General features: G+C 38.7%; 1 protein-coding gene across 2 annotated transcripts in view; it reads right to left on the bottom strand.

The window, feature by feature from the left end:
* The window catches only part of LOC126210229 (uncharacterized), a 167965-nt gene extending 145250 nt beyond the window's left edge, over positions 1-22715 (bottom strand). The window contains exon 1 of one of the 2 annotated variants that reach the window (XM_049939415.1): positions 22579-22715. The gene's annotated coding sequence lies outside the window, so the exon portion shown is untranslated. Of the gene's footprint in view, positions 1-22195; positions 22283-22578 lie in introns of those variants that run through there. The other variant, XM_049939414.1, reaches the window with a different exon arrangement.
* Between the last annotated feature and the right edge of the window lie 1267 nt (positions 22716-23982).

Here is a 23982-nt window from a genome sequence, read left to right as displayed (position 1 = left end):
TGGCAAATGGCGTTGTACCTCCAAGTAGTGTCGCATGCTTCTTCGAGGTCAAGAAACAGACAAACCAAAGGGTTTCGGAATAAAAAGGGCCCCTGTGTCATTGTCACCAGAAGAATTAAGTTGTCAAGGGTGGAACAGAAGTATCTGAAACTGCACTGGGAGTGGCTGAGGTGACCTCGGGATTCGAGCAGGCAGAGGTGGTGCTGGCTGACCATGTGTTCAAAAGCTGTACCCTTTTAACTGGTAAGGGTTCCACTCTGGTAACTGTTAGTGGTGTTATGGTCCCTTGCCTGGTTTCCATGATGGAATTAACATTGCCTCCTTTCAAGTCATGGGATACTGTTCATCAAACCAAACCAGACTGAAACAAGAGAGGATCTGTTCTTTCGCTTCAGGGCAAAGCATGGCATAATGAATCTCATCAGGTCCAGGAGCAGTGTGTCTGGCCACGGACAGAGCTGATTCCAGTACCCACACGGAGAATAGAAGGTTGTATACTTCCTCATTATGCGAGAAGAAATAGAGCTTCCTCATCTCCGCAAGCCTGTGGAACACCTGAAATGCAGGAGCTTGTCTAGATGATGCAGTGACTGTGAAAAGTTTTCAGGTAATACCTGAATCATATCTTCAGGCGTGTCCATCAAGGCCCCATTTCTTGACATGGCTGTAAGGGGATGTGTACTGCCTTTGCCTGACATCAGCATTATTGATTCACAAACTTGCGCAGTAGAAGTTGACAGATTAATGGAAGTTGTGAATTCCTTCAATGAATCCCTCTTCCACTCTTTTACCACTCACCTTGCATGTGCTCTAGCAGATCTTAAGGCATGAAGGTTTTCTGTAGTTGGATGTTGTTTGAAGTTCCACAGAGTGACAGTCATCATTACAGGCCTTCGTCTGAACTGGTTACTAGACCGGGGAATGAAATTTGCAGCAGCCCGTTGGATCTAACAAGTGATATGGGACACCGTCTTCTGTGCACAATCCTTTTGTTCAAAAGTAGCCTGTCGACTGTACTATAGCCAATTTTCCCTTTGTATCATCCATCTTCATGGTCTTTTGTGGACCACCGTCCAAGTTGGCAGATGGATCCACACTGGGAAGTGGTCACTAGAATGTAAATCTATAGCCACTTCCCACTAAACTGAGTCCGCAGTAGTTGGGGAGCAAAAACAAATGTCAATGGCTCAAAAAGATGCTGTAGCTGTGGAAAATTGTGTCACCTGACCCAAGTTCAAAACATAGATATTTTCCAAACGGACAAGTCGCTCAATCATTCAACCCCTGGAGCAAGTGGTAGCTAAGACCCACAGCACATTGTGCGCACTGAAGTCCCCCACAAGGAGGAATGGGCATGGGAGTGCCTGGAAGAGTTCTGTCATTGCATCTGCATCACAAGGTGGAAGATACAGAGAACACAGTGTTATGTTAAATGGTGCTAGAACTTTCATAGCAACTGCTTTTATGGCCATGGTAAGGGGGACAGGACAGGAGTGGCATCTGTCATCAATGAAAACAGCCGCTGCACCTTTAGTCCAGTCTCCAGTAATATCATATTTCCCGTATGGGTGGTAACCCCGTAATGCAGGTGTGTGTGTGTGTGTGTGTGTGTGTGTGTGTGTGTGACTAAAATGAGTTTCTTGTAGGCAGGTGCAGAATGGTTTCTCCTGGACGAGGAGTTTTAATTCCTCCAAATGTGATCCGTAACCATTTAAATTCCACTGCAACGCAGAAGTTCCTGTGACAGCCATTGATTAGTGGTGTTTGGTCTTGTATTTCACCCACGGAAGAGGTGATTTACCCAGGAGGTCAGGAGAAATGTTAGCCATTTGCCGGCTAGAGTGGCCGAGCGCTTCAGCATGGAACCGCGCTGCTGCTACGGTCGCAGGTTCGAATCCTGCCTCAGGCATGGATGTGTGTGATGTCCTTAGGTTAGTTAGGTTTAAGTAGTTCTAACTTCTAGGGGGCTGATGACCTCCGATGTTAAGTCCCATAGTGCTCAGAGCCATTTGAAACTTTTTTTTTTTTTGCCGTTTCCTACAATTAAAAGTCCATATCCTGAAGAGCACAGTCCCCATCTGAGAGGGAGAGAGCTCACTGATCCACAGGTTTAACTGCCACTTTCTTCAACTCTGAACTACTTTTTGAAGAACTTTTTTCCTTACTTACAGGAGGAGTTGGTTGGATAGAGGGGATGGTTTAGTAGGGTTCTGATGGTGCAATAGTATGTGGCTTAGGTGGTAAGCCCATCGCTGACAGCTTCTAAATTATTTATGGTTCAGGTGTAGCGTTTCCCCCACAGGTACACTGACAAGTGTATGCCGATGTACTTGATCTGGGGTCTGAGTTTGTATGGAACCATCCTAGTTGGCGATTGGCTTCTTAGGGCCGATGCAAAAGAAGTAGCAAAGACCAGAGATCCCATTGCTTTAAACGATTTTTTAGCTTCATCATAGGGTATACGTCTCTTAACTCTGGAATTTTCTTTCCCTCGTAGTAAACCTCACACTTTCTGCTCCATAACGGGTGATCCCTGGAGCAGTTTATAAATTTCAGATTAAGTATACAAAAATTGCCTGATTTGTGAGCTGAGCCTCCACAATTTCCACACATTCCCTCCCATTGCATCCCATAGTGGTGTGGCTAATCTTTGACATTTGCAGCATCGCATTGTGTTAGAAACAAATAGGTGAACCTTCAGACGGACATAGCCTGCAAGGATGTGTTCACGTAATTCTGGAATACTAAATGTTAGAAAAAATGTTGCAGATTTTTCCAATGCGCCACTGACTCTCCTCATATCGTTCAGCACTTCCATGACAATCATATTTTTCCATTCTTCATGTAACTCTGCAGGGTCCACCTCCTTTATATCACAGCAAGTAACCGCACCTTTACTGAAGGATGTTATGCAACTCAGCCTCAACTGGTTAGTCACCTAAGGCCTTGCATCCCAGAAGCTTACATACTTGGTTTGAATTAACAGTTTCAACTACAAGTGTTCCACTATGATGTTTGCCACTTTTTATGGACCCAGCAATACCCTCCAATGCCTTGAGAATATAGAAAGGGGAGACCTTCCCAAAGATTCCCTCCATTCTCTTGATTACAATGAAAGTGTTATGGCACACCAATTCCATGTTACTATGATTCTGAAACTTGTTCTCAGGAGGACTGACCAACCGAGCTCTCTTTGACAAGATCTTTCCATAGGGGTCCCATGATGCACTAGGGAAACAAATGTAGACCCAGGCAGAGCCCTGCATGCCTGAGCAAGCCTTATACAACTGAGGAATGGCAGGTGCACCAGACGTTGCCTGCTCGAGACTTATCTCAAGAGCCATTCACATCTTCAGCATATGGCACACTTTGAGGTTGAGGTTTTTTTTTTTTTTTTTTTAAAAAAAAAAAGGTGTATACCTTCCTAGCAATCCCTGTGGTGAAGCCAAAGCCCCTGTTCTCACACAGCATTTCACCGCCGCGAAGCACAGTGGTCGCTGAAGCATGCAGGGGGGTTACAGTAACAGGGGACTTGTGGTGCTTAGCAGTCTCCAGCTCAGGAATCCAGGGCACTGAACAGTTTCTTCAAAACCACTTGAGAAAGATTGCAGAGCACTCAATACCTGCACACCTTCGTTTCCACAGTGCTCCGAGTTGGTCACTGCCAATGCCAAAGTGGATAAGGGCTATTTCGTTCATAAAGGATGAAGTTCACAGCTCTACAGGCGACAGAAAACTGAGGTGACTGCCCTTTGCCCTTCGTGACAGATTCGCCCAGACTAAGAACTAGAATGTGCTTCCACATAGAGGCCATGTTGACATGAGTGAACTCTACTTGCGTCTCAATGTGCAGGGCTTATTGACTGATTCAGGAGTTAAAGAGGCTAAACAGGAAGGCCATCAGTCCCTTTCGCTTTTGAGAAATCAGCCAGAAATCTGATCAATTGGAGGTAGTATGTAGAACTGCTAAAATTGAGGCTCCAAAAGTACTATTGAAACAAGGGTTGAAAAATAATAATTGCATGTGACAGGCCGCTCTTCAATCAGGAAAGTTACCCAGAAATTTTCAACCCAACCACAAATTTGTTTGGTAACCTACATAATCTTTGTTTTCTAGTAAACGTTTGTGAGCTATCAGGTAAAATGCTTTTTGGAACCCAAAAAATTCTGATTTTTGGAACTCAAAAAATTCTGTGTATACCCGATTTCCTTTGTCCATACCTTTCATTAGGTCATGGAAGAAAACTCGTAATGGGTAATCAAATAATCAATGTTTTGGTAATCCATGGTGATTGGCATGGATTTGCAAATACATTTCCGTTGTTAAATTGAGTCACTGATTATGCATCAATGGCAAATATGTAGTTTGGGTTACTGTTACTGTAATTACAGGTGAAAACAATTTTTGTAATTGTTAATAAATGTAGATTTAGCAGCTGTCATCAACTGCATAACAAGGGAACTGCATCATCACCATCAGCAGACTCTGAATCTTGCACGAGAATTTACTGCACCTGACACTGCATCCTTCTGTAGGACAGTGGTCTGCATTGTGCTTCTCTGCCTTTTCTCAAATTGGCCAACCTGCCTGTCCTATTCTGCACTGCCCTGTATCCCTGTGAACACCTGTTCTAAGAGAGCAACTGTGCTGATCAGTTCATATCAATAACGAAACAATATAAATGTTCTGTGGTAGGGAGAAAGCAGCACTCTATCATCGATGAAGAGTTATCATCAGTTGCAGAAATAGCTTCTGGTGGGCCCATGGGAAATGTGTTGGGACCATTGCTGTTCATGTTTCATAATAATCTTGCAGACAATATTAACACTTTGTCATCCGCATGTCTTGTGCAAATTTACTCACTTGGCACCGGCAGTGCTAATTCGGATTACTTGGCTTGTCGTGGGCCGTTCTTGACATAAGCTTTCCTAATCTCATTGTTAGTTCTCATAAGTTCTCAACCCTGTTCTCCTACTTAAATGAAATTTTGAAGATATAGATATGTAAATAAATAAAAAATTTGTTTGTTTCATATATTTGTTTATTGGGTTTGTCTTTGGTACTTAGTATTTCTCTTTCATATGATACACAGCAAAACAGTCTCCAAGATGTAACCCTACTCCACAAGACTTGCAGATTAATTTGTTTGTTGTTCTTTTTTGTTTTTGGAACATACATGTCAGTTTCTTCATAAGTATTAGGTTGTGTTGCTTTATGTGACCGGAAAGTCTGTCAACTGGACCATGAGATGTACGTAATGTAGTGGTAACCTCCAAGTTTTGCTCAGAAGCAGGTACACGGTCTTTCCTCCACTAATCAGACACACTCAGTAAATCTCGTGAAATTGGAGACACTTTGTGTTCTGTATTGAAATATTGACATGTGCAGAAAGCATTAAATAATGTGCAATTAAAGAGGTAGATGCAAACCTTTTTTGACCATTTCCTAGTTTTTCTTTATATAGGGTAATAACTCAAATATTGGTCTGCCCGATCCACTCCTTTCATGTATTTGTTGTAGTCTAATATACTTTCAGGGTTTTTTATAGTGTGATTGGATTTTCTACATTTTCTTTGAGTGTCAGTCAAAGCAGCATAATGTATAGTAGAGATCATTCATATCATTTTAGCTCTTGAAGCTCTCCACACCTGTGCGACTACTTCACCTTTCTGTTGACGACAAGCTTCAAACACATTGACTTTTGCGCACTTTAATTTTTCCGGAAATCTTCTATTTTGCTGTATCGTTCCACAAACTCGAATTTTCTTTTCAAGTAACTTCTCTGTAAGTTCTACACTGTTATAATAATCATCCATATAGAGGTGATGCTATTTTCCATAAGAAGGCGCCAATAGTTCCATCACTGTTTTTGTTAAAACCTGTCCAGCGCCGGAATATATCTTAAATGTGGAAACGTATCCCATACTCGAATCGTGCAGCATCCGAATGAGTAGGCCATATACTGTAATTTCAAAAAATTGTAAACTTTAAAATTTGACTGTCCTCACCACGGTACTGTTCCTTCATCAATTGATATGTTTTGACTTGGATTAAGAATCTCTTTAAACTTTTTTGGAAAAACAATCAATTACCAATTGCACTTTGAAAAGCTGGTAAGCATTATCTGGTTTATTGTTGTTGTCAGAAAAATGTAAAAATGGTAACATTTGTCTGAATCGGTTGCAGGGCACTGTTTTGCAAAATATCGGCGTGTCTATCATCAGATTCGTTGTCCAATGATCATCGATCCTTGCTTTTTCTTTTAATTCCCCTAAGGATAAGAAGCCCAAACCATTTTCTAAGTTTGTCTCGTCTTTGGCAAATCAAAGTCTGACCACTGTGCACTGTCTTCTTCGTCCGATTCATCCGAGTCAGTTGGTAACTGTAGAGTTGACCGAATTCTTGGACGTATTTCACTATCTTCCAACGATTCTGCTTCACTTTCATTTCTTTGATATCCAATGTCTTCTTTCTAATCGGCCAAGCCGCCCGGAACGTCAGACAAGACGTCCGCACATTCATTGCAAACAATCGTATCGTCTCTTTCGTCAGCCGTGATGAAAGGGCACAAGTACTTATAAAAACAAAAAACTTGTTGACATGTGTAATTTATTTGTTAGCTAAACAAAACACCAACAGAAAGCAAAAGATACTAAAGTGCTGTTGCCAGCCACTGCACGATACTATGCACACGACAACACTATTGTGTCGCCGGCCCCTGAGTGCTATTTCGCGCACGACACCACAATGGTGTCGCCGGACTGCATGGTGTTGACTTCCGACTTTTCACAGACTATGCAGTTATCTATAATTAAGTACTGTCTGAATAAAGCTGCACAAATCTCCAACACTGACAAGATTTCAAAATGCTAAAAAGTTTGGGAACTTCCCTTAAAGATTCGAAATTATAAAATTTTACACTTCACATAATGAAAAACTGTAGTATCTTAAGGGGCTCTGGAAAGGCTCAAAATCATGAAAAGTTCAATTTTTACTTTTTTGCGTTTTCTGAATCTGCAGACTATTACCTTTTAATAGGTATATAATTTATTCAATTCCGAAGACTACAACTATTTTTAAATTTTTTTTGAAATGTGTTCTACATGGGCGTGAGCCACTGTGGCGCTGTTAAACTGCTGTCAAATGGTGTTATTATTAACGTCCGTGTTCATCAGGTACATTTTAGTGATGTGAGATAAAGTATGTGTTGTGGCTAACCTGTGATGGTTCAATATATATCGCTGGTGTGATTGTCGATTGTTTCATGTTTATTTACTCTGTCGTTATCTCGAAAATATTCGTAATTAATTCTGTTTCTTGAGTCTCTGTTTTGTTGAAGTATAATAATGAGTAAAAGTAAAGTTATTAGAAATCCTCTGAAGGCTTTTAAGAAAAGGAGAAATGTTGGAAAGCCAAAGGTATGAGTTATTACTGTAAACAATAAAGACGATGAAAATCCCCAACATAGCTTGTGTCCCAAAGAAGAAGACAGTTGGTGTAAATGTAACAAAGGATTGCTAACTGGTGAAGTGTACACTCATAAGCATAGTCTGCCTCATACAATAATGGAGGTGATAAAACCTATTTTCAGAGACTTAGCAGCACCTGAACTGTTGAAAAAGTGTATTCACGGAAAAACTCAAAACCCCAATGAAAGTGTAAATAGTGTTATATGGTCGAGAATCCCCAAGACTGTATTTGTTGGAATAGAAACACTTCACTTTGGTGTGTATGATGCTGTTGCGACTTTCAATGATGGCAACATTGTAAGGTGCAAGGTATTTAGAAATATGGGAATGAAGATAGGTTCTAACATGGTACGAGCAATGCTTGCTTTAGACAAGGAACGCCTTCGGGCTGCAGACAGGGCTGTAAAGAGTCTAGAAATACAAGCAAGAGTAAACAGGAGGAGGAACAAGAGGAAGCTGGAGGAGGAGTTTGCAGAGGATGAAGATAATCCATCCTATGGACCTGGAATGCACTAAAAAGTTAATCCAATCTTTGTCGCTCGATTCCCAAAACTTTTATTTTCTCATACTAATTACATGTTTTCTAAGGATCTTCCGAACATATTTGTTTCAAACTTTCAGTAAATGTTACACAGTACCTTCTGCATAATTTAACACAGCCTTTTTCCAAAAAACTGTATATTTTTGAATATATAAATAAAAAATTGCAAAAAAATGTTGTGAATTTTCATTACAATTGAAAAAAAATCATCTTTAATAACTGAACTAAAATTTTGTAAAATCCCTGTGTTATATTGTAGCCCATATTCCAATAAATAATCTGTAAAAAGTTCAACTTCCTACCTCAAATACTTTGTGAGGGAAGATGTAATTTATAAGCGTTATTTTAACATTGCAAGTATAGGGCGTTCCGGAGCCCCTTAAGGACCTTAAAAGACCATGGGAATATGGTGTGCGAGTGCTTGACTTGCAGCAAACACTATGCACATTCCCGCATCAGCTGACTCCATGTGAAACCATTGGCACTGAATAAAAGGTGTCTATGTGGAATCAAAGCTGTCTGTGATCTGTGTGCTATTGTCGCCACCTGTGACGTCTGCAACAGGTTGAAGTTGGTAGACTGCCATGGCCTTTATCACATGCGTGTATATTCATATCATTGGAAGAATAAACGTATATGCAATTAACTGGACTATGATTATTAGTATTTATCACCTGCTCATCCTTCACGATTCCAAACCATACCACCCCCATCCTGAACAAAATACCTTAAAAACTATAATATCAATGACTCACGATTCGAATCTATTAACCCATAAAAATACCTGGGTTTAACAATTTGTAGGCAATAAAATGAATATATCACACAAGCCTAGTAACAGGTAAAACAAATAGCAGACTTTAGATGACTAGTAGAATATTAGGGAAATGCCATTGCTTATAACACAGTATGACTCGCTCTAGAATATTTCTCGTGTATGTGAGGCTCATATAGGACCAACAGGGGATATTAAATATGTACAAAGAAGGGCGGCATGAGTGGTGGCAGGAATAATTGACTACTGGTGGGCACTTTAAGATGGATGCAAATGATCCTATAAAAGTTGACTATAAAGATTCACGAACCAACTGCAAGTGATGACTCTAGGAATCTATATTATTAACCGACTAACATGGTTCATGGTTAATGGTCCACAGTCCCAGTTACAGGCTGCTTCAGTTCTTCCAGGGGCAACAAAAATTTTATTTTTGAAATAGGCAAATTCATCCCAGAACATACAATTTAAAATCATTGTTGATTTGATATATTTGAGAATATCAGGATGTTTACATTATTTTACTTCTGAGATATTGCTAAACAATTACATACTACACTTTTCAGTATGCGAAAGTAAATGTATAATTTCCTTGCTCAAACTGAAAAACTGTCCTCAAAGAATAGTGACACTTTCCCAACAGATGGCTACAGAGTAATCTTTTTCAGTGAACCTAACTCCATATTAAATAATTTCTGCCTTTTATTTTATTGCAAATTTGTAACTCTATATAATATGGTGTTTGGGCACTGACTTTTAATTTCATATAATTTCTAACTGAATTGAAAATGCTGTCATGATCTACCCATTAAAAGATATAATCTTATGCGAAAGGTTTAACACAGTACAGAGAGTATTGCTGTAAGAAAATGTGTATAAGCCTTGAGACAGCATAACTCACAGCTCATGCGAATTATAGACTGTATTCATCCAGTGTTGGATAATGATATCATTTGGCAATTTGCAACAAGCTTAAACCTAATTTCAAACCTTTTCTAAACTCCATCTCCCTTACTAACTTAATGCCACATATTTACAACATTAACTGATCTGTAAAGTAATCTTAATAAATGAAAAATGCTGGTGTGCTTTTGTACTATTTTTACAGTGTTACCGGTTTCCGGCTTACAAGGCCATCTACTGACAATTACTTTTACTTTGTCAACAGGTTTTCAGCTTCGAAGACCATCTTCAGACATTGTTCTACCAAGAACCGATGGAAGATTCAGTTAACATAAGTAATCTTAAGTTGCTTTATACTTGGATGTTTGATTCTTTACAGAACTGAGGATTTACTGCATTTCACTTGAGAGTGAATTGTAGGGTATACACATAGATGTAAAGAAAAGTGGAAATTACAAAACCACAAATAGATCTCATCTATTATAATACAATTCACGGAGTTCCACAATATTTTAGTAAGTGCCAGTACTAGGAATGAAGATGCCATTTCTTTTAAATAAATTATTTCAAGAGCAATATTCATTTCAAAAGTGTATAAAATTGTGAGAAAGTTGTTGACCAGTGAATGTTCAGCGAGGCAAATTTTTAGTGCTGCCACTAGACACAAATAAAAGTTTACAGGATGTCAGGACAGGTTGTGGTGGGTTAATAAGGGAGGTCACTTGGAGCCCAGGATGAGACAGATCAAAGTGTTGTGAGGACAAGAGGAGACAAACTTCTTCCCGGCACCTGCGACCTATCTTATCTTTCCTCTCTGGAAAGGAACAAAGTTCTGAAAGCTAGCATAGTTTCTGCAACTGTATCACAATATCAATACAAGAAAAGTGTTTAAAGTAATTTTTTGCTTTAAATAAGTGATCAACTTCGAAGCTGATTCTGGGAGGACAATTAGAGATTAACAATCTGTTCATGATGAGGTTACTTAGAACTGGATCACAGCTCAGATAGGCGTACACAAATGTAGTGGTACAAAAATGGAAACTGATCACCCGTCACCAAGGTGCCGATGTCAGCTAAATGTATGTGTAATGTTACATCACAAAAGAATGTGCACTTGTATCAAGCCTGGTGGCTAGTAATGTAAAATGAAGGAACAATGTAGCACTAGCTTTTAACATTAATGAAAATCTTCGATGAAAGTACCTAGTGTACAACTTTGCAGTTTCCATTGTTTGTGCGTTATATACCCCATAATCTCAAAAGAGAAGATAAATAAAAACTATACAAAAGTTAAGATGGTCGTTTTTAAGCTCCAGGTACTCTACACAGTCTCCGCCTAAATGATTACAGTACATTCACAGAACCACAAGAAACTGTCAGGGAAGTATTCCTTTTGGATGATGTTCAACTCGCGCATCACAGTTGCTTGAATCTTGCTGATGTCAACAAAGCCCTGATCCTTCGTGTGAATTTCCGTACTTTCATCAGTCCATGGTACGTTCACACTTATGTAAGAAGTCTTGTCATCCACAATGATTTTGCTGTCTGTGTTTTGCATTTCAACTGGGTCACAGTGGTTGTCCACATATTAACATTTCTGTTCAAGTGTTGAGGTGCATGCGACAAACCTTAAACAACACTTTTTTCTTCTTCAACTCATTATAGGGAATGCCTTGAACACTTTATTTAGATGTGCTGTTCCTATGTAATTAGTAACACAGTTTGGTAGATCCTAAGGCGACTCTTTTAGAAATTAGTCATATTTCGTACATGTATACCTTCATGTTTTAACAGTAAAACTGCCAAATAGCGCCACCCTAGCTCTACATTTTTTGAGAAATTTAGGTTTGAAGGGTCAAGGGTGAGTACCTGGTTATTAGTCAGGTAGCAACTTCCTCTTTTTCAGAGACACATTACTCAGTTGACCTGCAGGCCTCAATTTTTTTATGCACTTAGAGTGTAGGCCATTAAGCTGATGTATATGAAGAAGCATACATCCTTCAGATTTTTTATGAAAAATGCTCTTTTTCCATTCTGTGATTTAAATCTGTGATTTTTTTTAAAAGATCGCAACTATGCACAGGGAAACAGTACAGACCTCAGCTTGTGCCCTGTAACTCTTTACTCCTAGTACTAAGTATAAATAATAATAAAAAGCATTTGGCGTTGTCAATAGTATTTCTAATCCTCACTAAAAGGAGGCTCTATTGAGGAAAAAAATCAAATTGGATGAAATTCAAAGTCCTGGGGTAGTATGTAGACAGTTGAATTTCAATTTCAATTTTTGTTGAAAAGTTTTTGACATATCTGGTAGCAACCTTAGGTACAAAGAAAAATATCCTAACTAACTTTATTCATTGGCAAAAAATAAAAGTGTCACTTACACGTACCATCCACAGCAAAAATAACAGGGAATTCTGAAATAAAAATCATATTTACTCCTCGAAAAACTATTCCTAAAGTATTTGTGACTGACATGTAGGTCAGAAATGTGATCCGGTGTGAGTTGAAAACAGTTATCAATTTTTTTTGTTAATGTACATGTTGCATTTCACTGTTAAATGTCTTTTCAACGAAACAAAACGAAGGAAGGATTCAAGCATTAATGAGAAAAATTAATAACTTTTTACATATATACCGGTATACATAGATACAAACATTCTGCAAAGAACATTTTCATAAACAAGTTAAAATATAAATAAAAAGTTATATCTTGCAAAAACTTTGTTTCCCTCAACATCTTAATCCAAACACCAAACATTTTCAGTTAACGGTGAGAGGACTTACTGTCAAGTTTACACAATCGTGCACTGTGACTGTATGATGCTGGGACATCAACTTAACATACAACATTGGAGTAGGGGGCCTAGGCAGCATCTTTTCTATTATGCCATGAAAGGAAGTGTGATTCAGCAGGAGACAACATCTCTAAATTCATGTGATACCCGGGAAATGTGTACTATATACCAGTTTTCATTGTATTTGAAAGCTACAAACAGCTCAACTTGTGTGTGTGTGTGTGTGTTTTGAACTCGAGGGCACCGAACAGCGGCCTTAAACTCATTAAAATAAATGAATGTGGCTAAAATTGTGAAAATTGTTCTATCCTCCACTCACTCACTCTCCCTCTCTCATGTGGGCTAAAACAATGAAGAAAGAGTAAAATAAGCTATAAATGAGATTAAAACACAAGTAAAATGACAAAGGAGCTAAAAGAAAGGCATAGGCAAATGTGATTGGCTGACTACTTACAAAAATATGGGTACGCCATTCAATCTTTGGAAAAAACATCAGACAACTCACAAAACCTTAAAATGCTTATGATATTGGTTTGAACTATCAGCAAGCCTACTGCGGCTGCTGGTCAGAAAATAACACAAAGACCAATAAAATGTTGCACACAGTGATCTGTACACCACAAGCATCACACACTGGAGGGTCCTCTCGCCAGAGCAAGAAGCCATGTGTTATAGACCTGTGGTCCATGTAAACACTATTAAGGAGGATCTCTTATCATTGACGTGGCCACTATCACATTGTGGTCTCTGCTAGACGGAGTTTATTATCTGTCCATCCTCCCACCAATTCAAGACTCTTGAGCTCAACAGTGAGGCTGTAGCATGTAGATGGATAACTAAACTAGCACCAACTGAGAAAGCCCAACGGTACCGACTGGTCGCCATGGCACCCTCAGCCCACAGACTTCACTGGATGAGGATATGCTGGGGTTTGTGGTCAGCACACCGCTCTCCTGGACGTTTTGTCAGTTTACGAGCATGCAGGTGGGTGGCATGCTGAAATACCTTAAAATCACAACACACCTCCTTGGGCTCCTAGATCCACCCTTTCATTCTCCACAAAACGCATGTGCCCTGGTACCCAGCAGAAAGACACCACCTTCCCCAGTAGCTGTAGTTGGAGGAAGACAGCCTGGATTCTGGATTACTTTATCTACTGGGTAGAAACATCATAGAGACTGCAGAGCACTCAGAGAATTAGAACAGACAAGAATTTTAGCACTGGAAGAATGTCTCATCTGCTCCAGTGCCTGCAAGACTGCATATAATTCTGCATTGAAGACAGTAAAGTCTTGAGGCAGTCGGACCTAGAGGACACAATCATGGGAAGAGAAAGAGTGACCAACTGATGGCCCGTGTTTAGACTATTTGTAAGGACAGCTACATAGTTGTGGTGCTCATTTAAAATGTCAGAAAATACAGCATTAAAAACAGAAGCTGTACTGCACCAAATCAGAAAGTATTCTGGGCCTCCACAGTAACCAGGGCGGCAGATTGTTAAAACCCTAGAGTTGGGGTTGTACTTGTTCCACACTGAATGACTCCAGCACATGCTGCACGTGGATCCCAAATGGCGTTGCAGCTCATGTACGATTGTAGAAAAGGCGTTCCGGAGGAGGACGAGCAACAGTATAGTATGCAGACATGGGATTCGTCCTACAAGAACTGTGGTCAGCCAAATTCCCTCATGATGGACAGCGTCAATGATCTTCAAATAAGGTGGTCTCACCTAACAATACTGTGCTTCCATAGTCCAGCTGCAAAAACATGAAAGTCCTATAAAACTGGAGCAGACTCACCCTGTCCGCTCCCCACAATCTGTGGCTAGGACATCTGATGACGTTCAGTGCCTTGAGGGTTCTGGCTTTCAGGTCTCTCAGGGGTAGCAACCACAACAATTTGGAGCAAAAAATGAGGCCCAGAAACCTCACTGAGTCTCTAAATTGTAGAATAGTGTCCTCATATCCAAGTCAGATACATTAAAAATATCAATAGAATGATTAAAATGAACACACACACACACACACACACACACACACACACAAAATAATCTGCACAAAACTGAAAACTCATCTTTGCATCCCACTCCTCTAACCTCCGCAATTTAAGTTGCGACTAATGGGCTCGCTGTTCCAACACTGGAGGAGGAACAGAAAACAGCAAAATTGTCCACAAATAGGGAGCACTGTACAGGACTCCTTACAGTTTACAGCTATGGCCAAGAGGGTAACACATAAAACATTGCCCAAGGGACACCATTCTCCTGCTCCAATTGACTTTACAGTGTGCCACCAACTTGGGTCCTAAGAAACTGCTTAGACAGTAACAAATGTAAGAAGATGGGGAGGAGCTCACAAAAGCCCCCTTGATGGAGTAGTGCGAGAATATTGTGTCTCCAAGTAGTATCGTACACTTTCGACTTCCAGATGTTCCCACAAAGCATTTTCATGACCTTCCATAGCAACAGAGCTCCCATTTGCAGCTGTTTAAAGTCCCATAATTAGAAACATGATAGTAACAATAACTATAAATACATGGTGTGATAAGAGTTCCTGGAACAGCCTTCATTGTACTGACCCGGGTTCCAAGAAACCTTCACAGAATTTGTTTAACCCCCTATATTTCATACAGTATCTTGGGTACAAGTCTTTCAAATTAACTAAAGTAAGTCTTTTCTGCACAAGAATCTTCTTGTTATTTGCCATGGCAGAAACATACTCTTTCCTACCTTGCACAAAGTCTTAAAAAATTGTTGTCTTCGTAAAACATCACTATGTCATTTCACAATTTCGGGTAACACCTTTTAATCACTCTAGAGTACAAGAGAAACAAAACATTACAGCCTAACTTTTCTTGCTACATGTATCATTTACTCTGTGACTCCAACCGTATATGCTACACTGACAGTGCTCCATGAATGTTGAGGAACTGATAAGACATCAGTCCATTCAATGCAAGTTGAACTCTACAATTTCTGAGTGAGGGGCTCTATTACATGGGCATAAAGGCTGCACTGTTCACATGGGCACTCCACAAAATACAGGGCATTATGTTTTTTTGTTTCTTCATAGCAGAGCAAATTGTATGAAGGTTTCATTGAACACAGGTACAGTACAATGAGGACAGTTCCAGTAACACTATTACACTATGCATCTCTAGTCATTGCCACTAACACATTTTTAATGAAGACTCACCAGATGCAAATTAGAGTATTGTTGCAATGGCAGGTCATGAATACTTCACTGGAACAGCTGCAAGTCAGGCTGTACATTGCTTTCAGATACGATGAGAACTGATACCTAGGACACAAGTTCCAGGTATCACATGAATTTAAAGATGCTGAGTTTAACTACATGTCTCCTGGTGACTCAGAATTCCTTTGATGGCAGAATAGGAAAGATGCTGTTTGGGCCCCTTTCTCCAATGTTATATGTAACGTAGAGGTCCCATGACTACAAAGTCATGGTGCACAGTTGTATAAACTTGACACTAAGTGCTCAGAAAAAATTGCTTATCTTGCCTTTAAGTGAACTCATTTTGTTTTTGGATCAAGAGGTCAAGGCAAACAAGATGGAAGAGTTTTAAAAACATAATTTCTTTTTTATATTTTCATTTGTTTATGAAACTGTTCTTTGCACAATGTTTATATATCTATATATACTGCTATGTATGTAAAAAGTTATTGTCTCTTACTGCTGCTAGAATATTTCCTTTTTTCTTCACCGAAGTTGTCCGTTTAATTTATAGTAACAGAATAAAGATATAATCACCACATTTGAGCATCCAAAAGTCTATTTTAATTCTTCTCACTGAAAAGACATTTAACAGTGAAATACAACATACATACTACGAAAAATGATAATTGTTTACAGGTCAACCACAAGTATCTCAAGGACTACACATGGGTCTTGTTTACCAATTCCCTGTAGTGGCAAATGTGGATCGTATTTGTAAGTGGCATTTTTATTTTATTCTTTGTCAATGAATAAAGTGACTTAGGATATTTTCATTTGCACCAAAGATTGCTACCAGATACATAAACATTTCAGCGAAAAATTTAAAGCACAGCATTGAGAAAGTGCATTTTTCTTAAGAAATCTTCTTACATATTATATCAATTTAGTGGCCTACATATTAGAGGCATAAAAGAAATTGATGTCTGTAGGTCAACTCTTCACTGAGTAGGTGGTCTCTAAAAGGGAAACTGGTGTCCGAATAATGACTGGGTACACACCCTTGAGCCTTCAAACCTGAATTTCTCAAGAAGGTTAGAGTTAGGGTCAGTGCTATCTGGCAGTCCTATTTAGACGTATAGTTATCCATGTACCGAACATGACTAAATTCTTAGGTTGCCATCTTACCACCTCTGTGAGAATACCGGGAATATGGCACAACAATGAACATCAAAATACACTCCATACCAATCTGTTAACACAACCTATACTTCACATTCACAATCAATGGCTTCGCCAACTCTCAGACAAATTATCACCTTTCGACCTTCCTACACCTCATGTTATGCTACAGCTCAGGGTCATCCCAACCAATGTTTCGGTTGGACAGAGGGTGGGAGGGGAGGGCATTGGTCATGCACACACAACCCAATAACATCTTTGCAAAACAATCCTTTACACTAAGGGTCAAACATATGAAGTTACGCTGTTTTAAACAGACTGTACTCATTTCTGGGAGGATGGAGGCTGCAGTCCCATCCAGTACCAATTATTTAATTATCCTTGGTTTCTTTAAAGTAATTCAGGCAAATGCTGGATTGGTGTCTACTATAAGGTCATGGCCAACTGGTTGTTCTATTCTTGTCAAAAACCAATCTGAAGTAATTTAAATGATTGTAGTTATTCATTAATTTTTTTCTGTAGCAGCATAAGACATCCAATATCCTTGTAAATGTGATAGACAGATGGATAAAACAAAAACAACAACAACAACAACAACAACAACTAATAGCTGTCTTTATGTAACAAAGATAAACATGCATGAGCAAAATTACAATTTAATCTTACTTAAAGAACAATAAAATAAACTTACATTATAAAAGCTACATCACTGTTTACTTAAACAATAATTAAATAAACCTCCATTACATCACTCTGCTGCCTCATACAAGTGTCACCGTACACCAATGGCCCACTCAAAGCATTAAACAGTGCAACTGCAATACATCACCACCAACCAGTTATTTGATTGCTAATTTTGTTGCAGATAACTGCCTCAGTGTGGGATTGTGCTGCTAGCTAAGAATAGGGGTCATTATCATGCACAGATCGTAAATTATTTCTTTACCTAGCTCACAGCTTATTTATATTATTGCTGCTTACTTGAATGTATGACAATACAACTTACCATTGTGTCAGCTGAATCTGCAATGAAGCAACAGGTAAAGGGTTACAATTGCAAAACAACACTGGAACGGTAGATTGTGACTGTCGCACATTACACATAGGCACCAGCTCGAGGGTTGCGGGGAGGAGGGAGGCAGACCTTGACAAGATTTCAAAGTAGTGCAAAGATTAGCTACTTGTTTTAAATGTTGAGAAATGTAAATACTACACTTCACAAAATGACTCACAGTTGGAATCAATCACTATTTTACTCCCTATCTAATGATGTTACTCGTTGAAGGACCTAACATATGACGATATTTTTTAATCACTGCAACTATAAGTTTATCCACAGAACAACCATGTCTGCTCTCTGTTTTGACACATTTGTGGCCTCAAGAGCAACCTTCTGCAATAACTGTATCCATGACACAAAGGTACATGTGAGGTTGAGGGCACTGGAAGGTACGAGACGTGAGAAATATGAAATACAGCTGACATATGGTCAGAGGGTCTGCAGATCCTTTTTGAGGTGGTAGGAGTAGCTCTGGACCTGTAGTAGGTCCTTCACTCATTTCAGAAGCAGAAAAGAGTGTGCACTACACAACACAAAGCAAAGTGAAGTGGGCAAAGCATTCAGTATTGGCTACAACACTATTACCTGCTGTACTCCCATAAATGATGAAGTACAGGTCCAATCTTTGCTGAATTGAGTAATCAGAAACTTAAAAATATACAAACTATTGTATTTTGTGAAGTAATAATGTTTGTATACTCGGCAACTTATACTCCTCTTCTTCGTAGCTTGGTGTAAATTGTTCCTAATGTTATCAAGCATCAAGTCCATATACACAGCTTTCTCTTCTGCAGTATTCCCAAAACTAATATTTTCTGACACTTCAATGTCTAAAGCAACTATTATTTTCTTTTTTACATCTTCTCCTGACTAAAAATTTAACTTTTATACACCGCTTTTTACAGTTTTCATTAAGATCCTTTCATTTCAAAGGTGAGTACCCTGCTTCACTGAAAGTGGTATTTAAATATTTCATAACCCAGAAAACTAAAACATTTGCACTTTCTCTGGGACTACATAATTTACATTACCTCTCTTTCCTTGCGTGTCAAATAAGATATTATTTATTAAGATGGGCAGTAAGACTAAGAACAGAAAAAAGTTGTAAATAATTGGTTCTATAGAAAAAAAAATCCCAAAAAAAAACAAAAATCCCAAAATTTTAGTTTTTCATTTGATAGTCCATGCCTTCAAATTTATTTTGTAAAAATATTTTGGCCATTATCCCATCCCTTTATGTGGTATTTAGTGTTGCACATGTGCCTTTTTCTATTTCAGGAGAGGGACTTTGTCGAAAAGCGTAAGTACTTTAACAGTCCTGCTTATTGTGCCTGTCTACGACTCGATGCCTTCTCTAAGTGGTGAGTAGCAATCTATCTTCTCCACATTGTTGTTATTCCATCCTGGACTTTCCACTGTTTGAATTATTATTTTTATTTATATTTAGAAACTGTAATTTTGCACCATCACTATGTCAAAAAAATCAAAATTTTCTAACTGTAAAATGTGGAAAAGAAAGAGAATATCCCCCCCCCTTTTTCTTTTTAGCTCAATTGTCACGGAATGACCCACCATTGCGATGAATGTCAGATGGAACAGAACTAGGGAAAATAGGCTCTAAGCAGCAGTGTTTTACTCCAGATAAAAATAAGCGGGTCGACAGAAGCGTCCGATCCCACGCGTCGGCTTTGACCCGTGACGTAAGGGTGTTGTGTGTGACGTCATAATGGCGCGGAGTTTGGTTTGTGAGTGTGGCGTGTTTGTAGATGTTGTCGTGTTGTGGTTTGTTGTGCTCTCTGGTGGTATGTTGAGGGTTTTCGTTTATGTGGTGTAATGGGCTCTGTTTGAGTGTCGGGTCTGTTTTGTAGTGGAATTCGTTTCAGTGAGTTAACGATTTTGTGTGAAGGTTAATTTAGTGTTGTTCGCAGTACATCGTGTGGTAATTTTAGTAAAATTAATCGGTTGTTGTTGTTGTTCAGGAATGGATATGACGGATAAAATTAACAGTGCGCAGGTCAAGGGAAGTGTTCGATCCCAATGTGTGGCTGTGTATGTTGATGTTGGTATCGGGAGAGGTTTTTGAGCTATATAGACCAAGGGAAGTGTTTGACCCTAATTTATGGGATCGGGAGCTGCTGTTGAGCTATATAGGTCAAGGGAAGTGTCCGATTCCAGATGATATTGTGTTTAGTGGTATTTGGGGAGTTTTGTGATGCCGTTTTTTTTTTCGTCGTTTTCTGTGGTTTTGTATGCGGGTTGGTGTCCAAATTTGTTTATATTTAGTTTGCCCTCACCCAAAAACACCCCATTTCCCGCGCTTGTCGCGTTAGTGTCATTATGCTTTTTGTGGAAAGTGTGTGTGTTTGTTTCTCGATGTATTTTCGTCCTCATAATGTGTACGTACCAACTTTATATGCGCCATATTGGAATCGTGGTTTATGGTCGTTTCAGCCATATTTGTGACGTCATGGGTCAAAGCAATTGGGCGGGATCGGACGCTTCCGTATTTCCAAATAAGCCTATTGGCTTTGAATTTACATTACTTTCCATAGGTTCCATGAAGGGTGGTCACTGGGATGTGGAAGAACTCAAAGACGTGCATTGCAAATACAGTAAATGACTTTACATTACCATATTACAGTGCTAATTCTAGTTACAAATTAACATAAAATATTAAATTTAGGAATTTCTGTGAAAATGTTCAACTGAATCTCCCCCTAAAACATGATATATCATTTACTTAATTCAGCCAGTGATAATGCCCCTTGTGTCATGTGCACACAAAACAGCCCCGTACGCTTCGGTCAACCCACAATTTCTATGGAGAACTGGGTAGTAGGTCAAAAGTTAGCGATTGCACTGTGTATCCCATTTCCTTAAGTTATCGTGCTGAGATTACCATCCACATCTTCAATTTAGGCATATATTCCATTTTACAACCACTGCTGAAGCAATATTTTGGGTAAACAATGATCCACAACAACCACATTTTGGTCACTTCAGTGCCCTCCCCTTTTTTGTGTCCATATGAAATTTGTATAAAATATGTTATAACACTGTGGTAACAGCAATGAAGCTTATCGAGGTTTTTGAACAACACACCTTTCAAAGGCACTTCAGTTCGGCTGTAGGAAATTACTGTGTACATCAAGGGATGGGAAATCTGTTACTCTCATTTATTTTAAATTCGAGAAACAGCAGAACATGCTATTTACACACGATCCATGATCTAAACATAAACTGCAAATTTAGGAGGAAATAATCATAAATGTACCACTATGTAAGGTACCAGCATAAGCTAAAACATCAAAAAAGCACAGGAAAACCATATTTCGTAAGTAGATTTGACACTGACAGCCAAAAGATTTCAGTTTCCTCGATATACCACAATACTCCTGAGAAAGGCTGCAGAAGAATCCTTGACATTTTAAGATGAGTATGACATGGCCTGCTCACCCAGGGGATTTTCTCTTCCATAATCTACCAAAGTCAAAATAACTTTAGGACTACAATGTAACAGCTCAGATTCAAACAACATCTAATTCATTTAGGCCTAAATGGCTTTAATCACCATCTATTCTGGGAAGTGAGGGGGAGGGACAGATATTAATGATTAAAACAATTTAAGTATTGTAACTATGTAGCCTACTCCTTAGATTAATGAGGAGGAGTAATCTAAAGCAGTAGAAATTTTACCACTGGACATCCACATAAGAGTTTAACGAGTACGTCTATATCAATTATTAGATTACTGAAAACTACCAAAACTCTTAATTCTTAACGGAATTCTTTTTAAATCTCTCTGCTCACCTGACAAACTGAGTGGTATTTTTCACAGAGGTGAAATTGTATAGCTTCACCTATGAAGATTGCCTCACCATCAATTAGCGCGGTAACACGGCGTATGTTTATTCAGCAACGAACAACAAATGTCAATTAGATGCTTTAACGATGGTACACAAACAAATTAACAGCATTCCACACATTCTTTCATCTGCAAAATTCGGCACAACACAAACCAGATCAAATACCAGCTGTAATTAGAAGTTCTTGATATTGCACTAATTTTTCAACATATATTCATACGCTTTTCTGTTATTCGCTAAAACTGTCGTTTAATCTGCTACATACATTACAATGATGCATAACATTAAAAGGATGAACCATTATGTTTCCCTCAAATCTGCAATATAAAATACACGTACGATGTGATAGAATACATTTTCTCACACCGTTTGGATTCTATAGTGAAGTTAAACACAACTTACAAATATCCTGATAGGGGCAACTAACCTTAACAGAAACATCCATCGCTCAATAAACAAACGCCGGCTTGTCCTTTTGACAGTCTTAAGCTACATCGCTGCATCCAATTCGTTGCTGCGTACGTAAGGTTCACAATTACAATTTTCCAACAAATTAATTAAAAATAAATTTTTACACCTCATGCTCGAATCAAGCATAAATTCTATACCACCCACTCAACACAAATACAACACTGCGTCCTATCCTCCGCGCACCGCAATGAACTAATCCAAACATTACTGGTAGTGCGCACATTTGTTTGCGCATCTCAACACATAAAATCACATGTTAAAACACTGGATACAAATCAATTTTAATACGGTCACGCGCGTAGGTTACCAATTAATTTAAAATTTACAGAATCGAATTACCTTTCTCACCCGACACTGTTGTAGAACATGACACCAAATTAAATTACGGCTTCTGGCACAAGTAAATTCACGATCGTTCTATGTCATATAAAGTTTTTATTTATCTTAAACAGTTCAGAACATAAATTACAACTTCCTACCTACGGCCATAAAGTTTCACCAGTTATTTTTTACTGCATACTTCAGCGCATTTTGAACAAGCCATTGATAACACTAGCCGCGAAATACATTTCTACAATCGTCATCTCTGCTACTGATTATACTATCGAATATTCTTTCGATTGTTTGCGTCGAAGTTTCCTGAAATATATTAGCCCACCTCTACTAAATACACATAATGCTTTAGCTACTTTATGTCGTAGGTTTAGGATCGTTTCCAGCGACTTCAGTCATTCTAACTGTTTCTATTTCATAGCTTCTTACGCCCCTCGTTTGGTGTGAAGTGAACCACGAGAACCTTCGGGAATAAGAGCGGACAAGATACGACAATTGCATTAATAATTAACTACGACAAACGTTGACGGTGTTAGGACAGCAGTCAGCCACAAATTTACTTAGAGTTCCTTTATTCAAAGGAAACCGTTACCGGTTTCGAATCGTTGTGATTCATCATCAGACGGTTTACATGCTTTCTTTCTGACATTTGGTGTGTTTTTATAGATTAATTGTCCTAAAACATGAATAAAACATAATTATAAACACGCCACAGAAAGATAGTTGCGTTACAGATTTTCGTTGCATGTGACTTAATTTTATGTTTCTTAAAAGCATGTGTATTTCTCATTACCTGGCGAGATAAGCTTAATGCAATTTTGTCATATGATGACATGTTGGAGACCGTGGCTGTGACAAAATTGCATTAAGCTTACCTCACCAGGTAATGAGAAATATACCAGCTTTCAAGAAACATAAAATTAAGTCACATGCAACGAAAATCTGTAACGCAACCATCTTTCTGTGGCGTGTTTATAATTATGTTTTATTCATATTTTAGGACAATTAATCTATAAAAACACACCAAATGTCAGAAAGAAAGCATGTAAACCGTTTGATGATGAATCACAACGATTCGAAAACGGTAACGGTTTCCTTTGAATAAAGGAACTCTAAGTGAATTTGGGGCTGGTTGCTGTCCTAACACCATCAACATTTGTCTTCAAACAACAGCCACGGTCTCCAACATGTCACCATATGACTACGATTTGCTGTAAACTACTTGTGCTTCCTCTAAGTACCTAAGAACCTACAATTTACCGGGATGCTGAAACTAAACAAAAAGCTTTTGCTCCCCCATCCATCTTTGCTCCAGATAGAGTTTTAGTTGATCTCATTTTTATTTTGGTTTCATACAGTACATTCTGTATTTTGAATGACATTGTAATACAAGACAAGGTAAGAAACACA

Source organism: Schistocerca nitens, chromosome 10 (assembly GCF_023898315.1).
Source record: "Schistocerca nitens isolate TAMUIC-IGC-003100 chromosome 10, iqSchNite1.1, whole genome shotgun sequence".
NCBI classification, from domain to species: domain Eukaryota; kingdom Metazoa; phylum Arthropoda; class Insecta; order Orthoptera; family Acrididae; genus Schistocerca; species Schistocerca nitens.
Note: the sequence above shows the minus strand (reverse complement) of the source record. Positions and strands in the feature narration are given on the sequence as shown.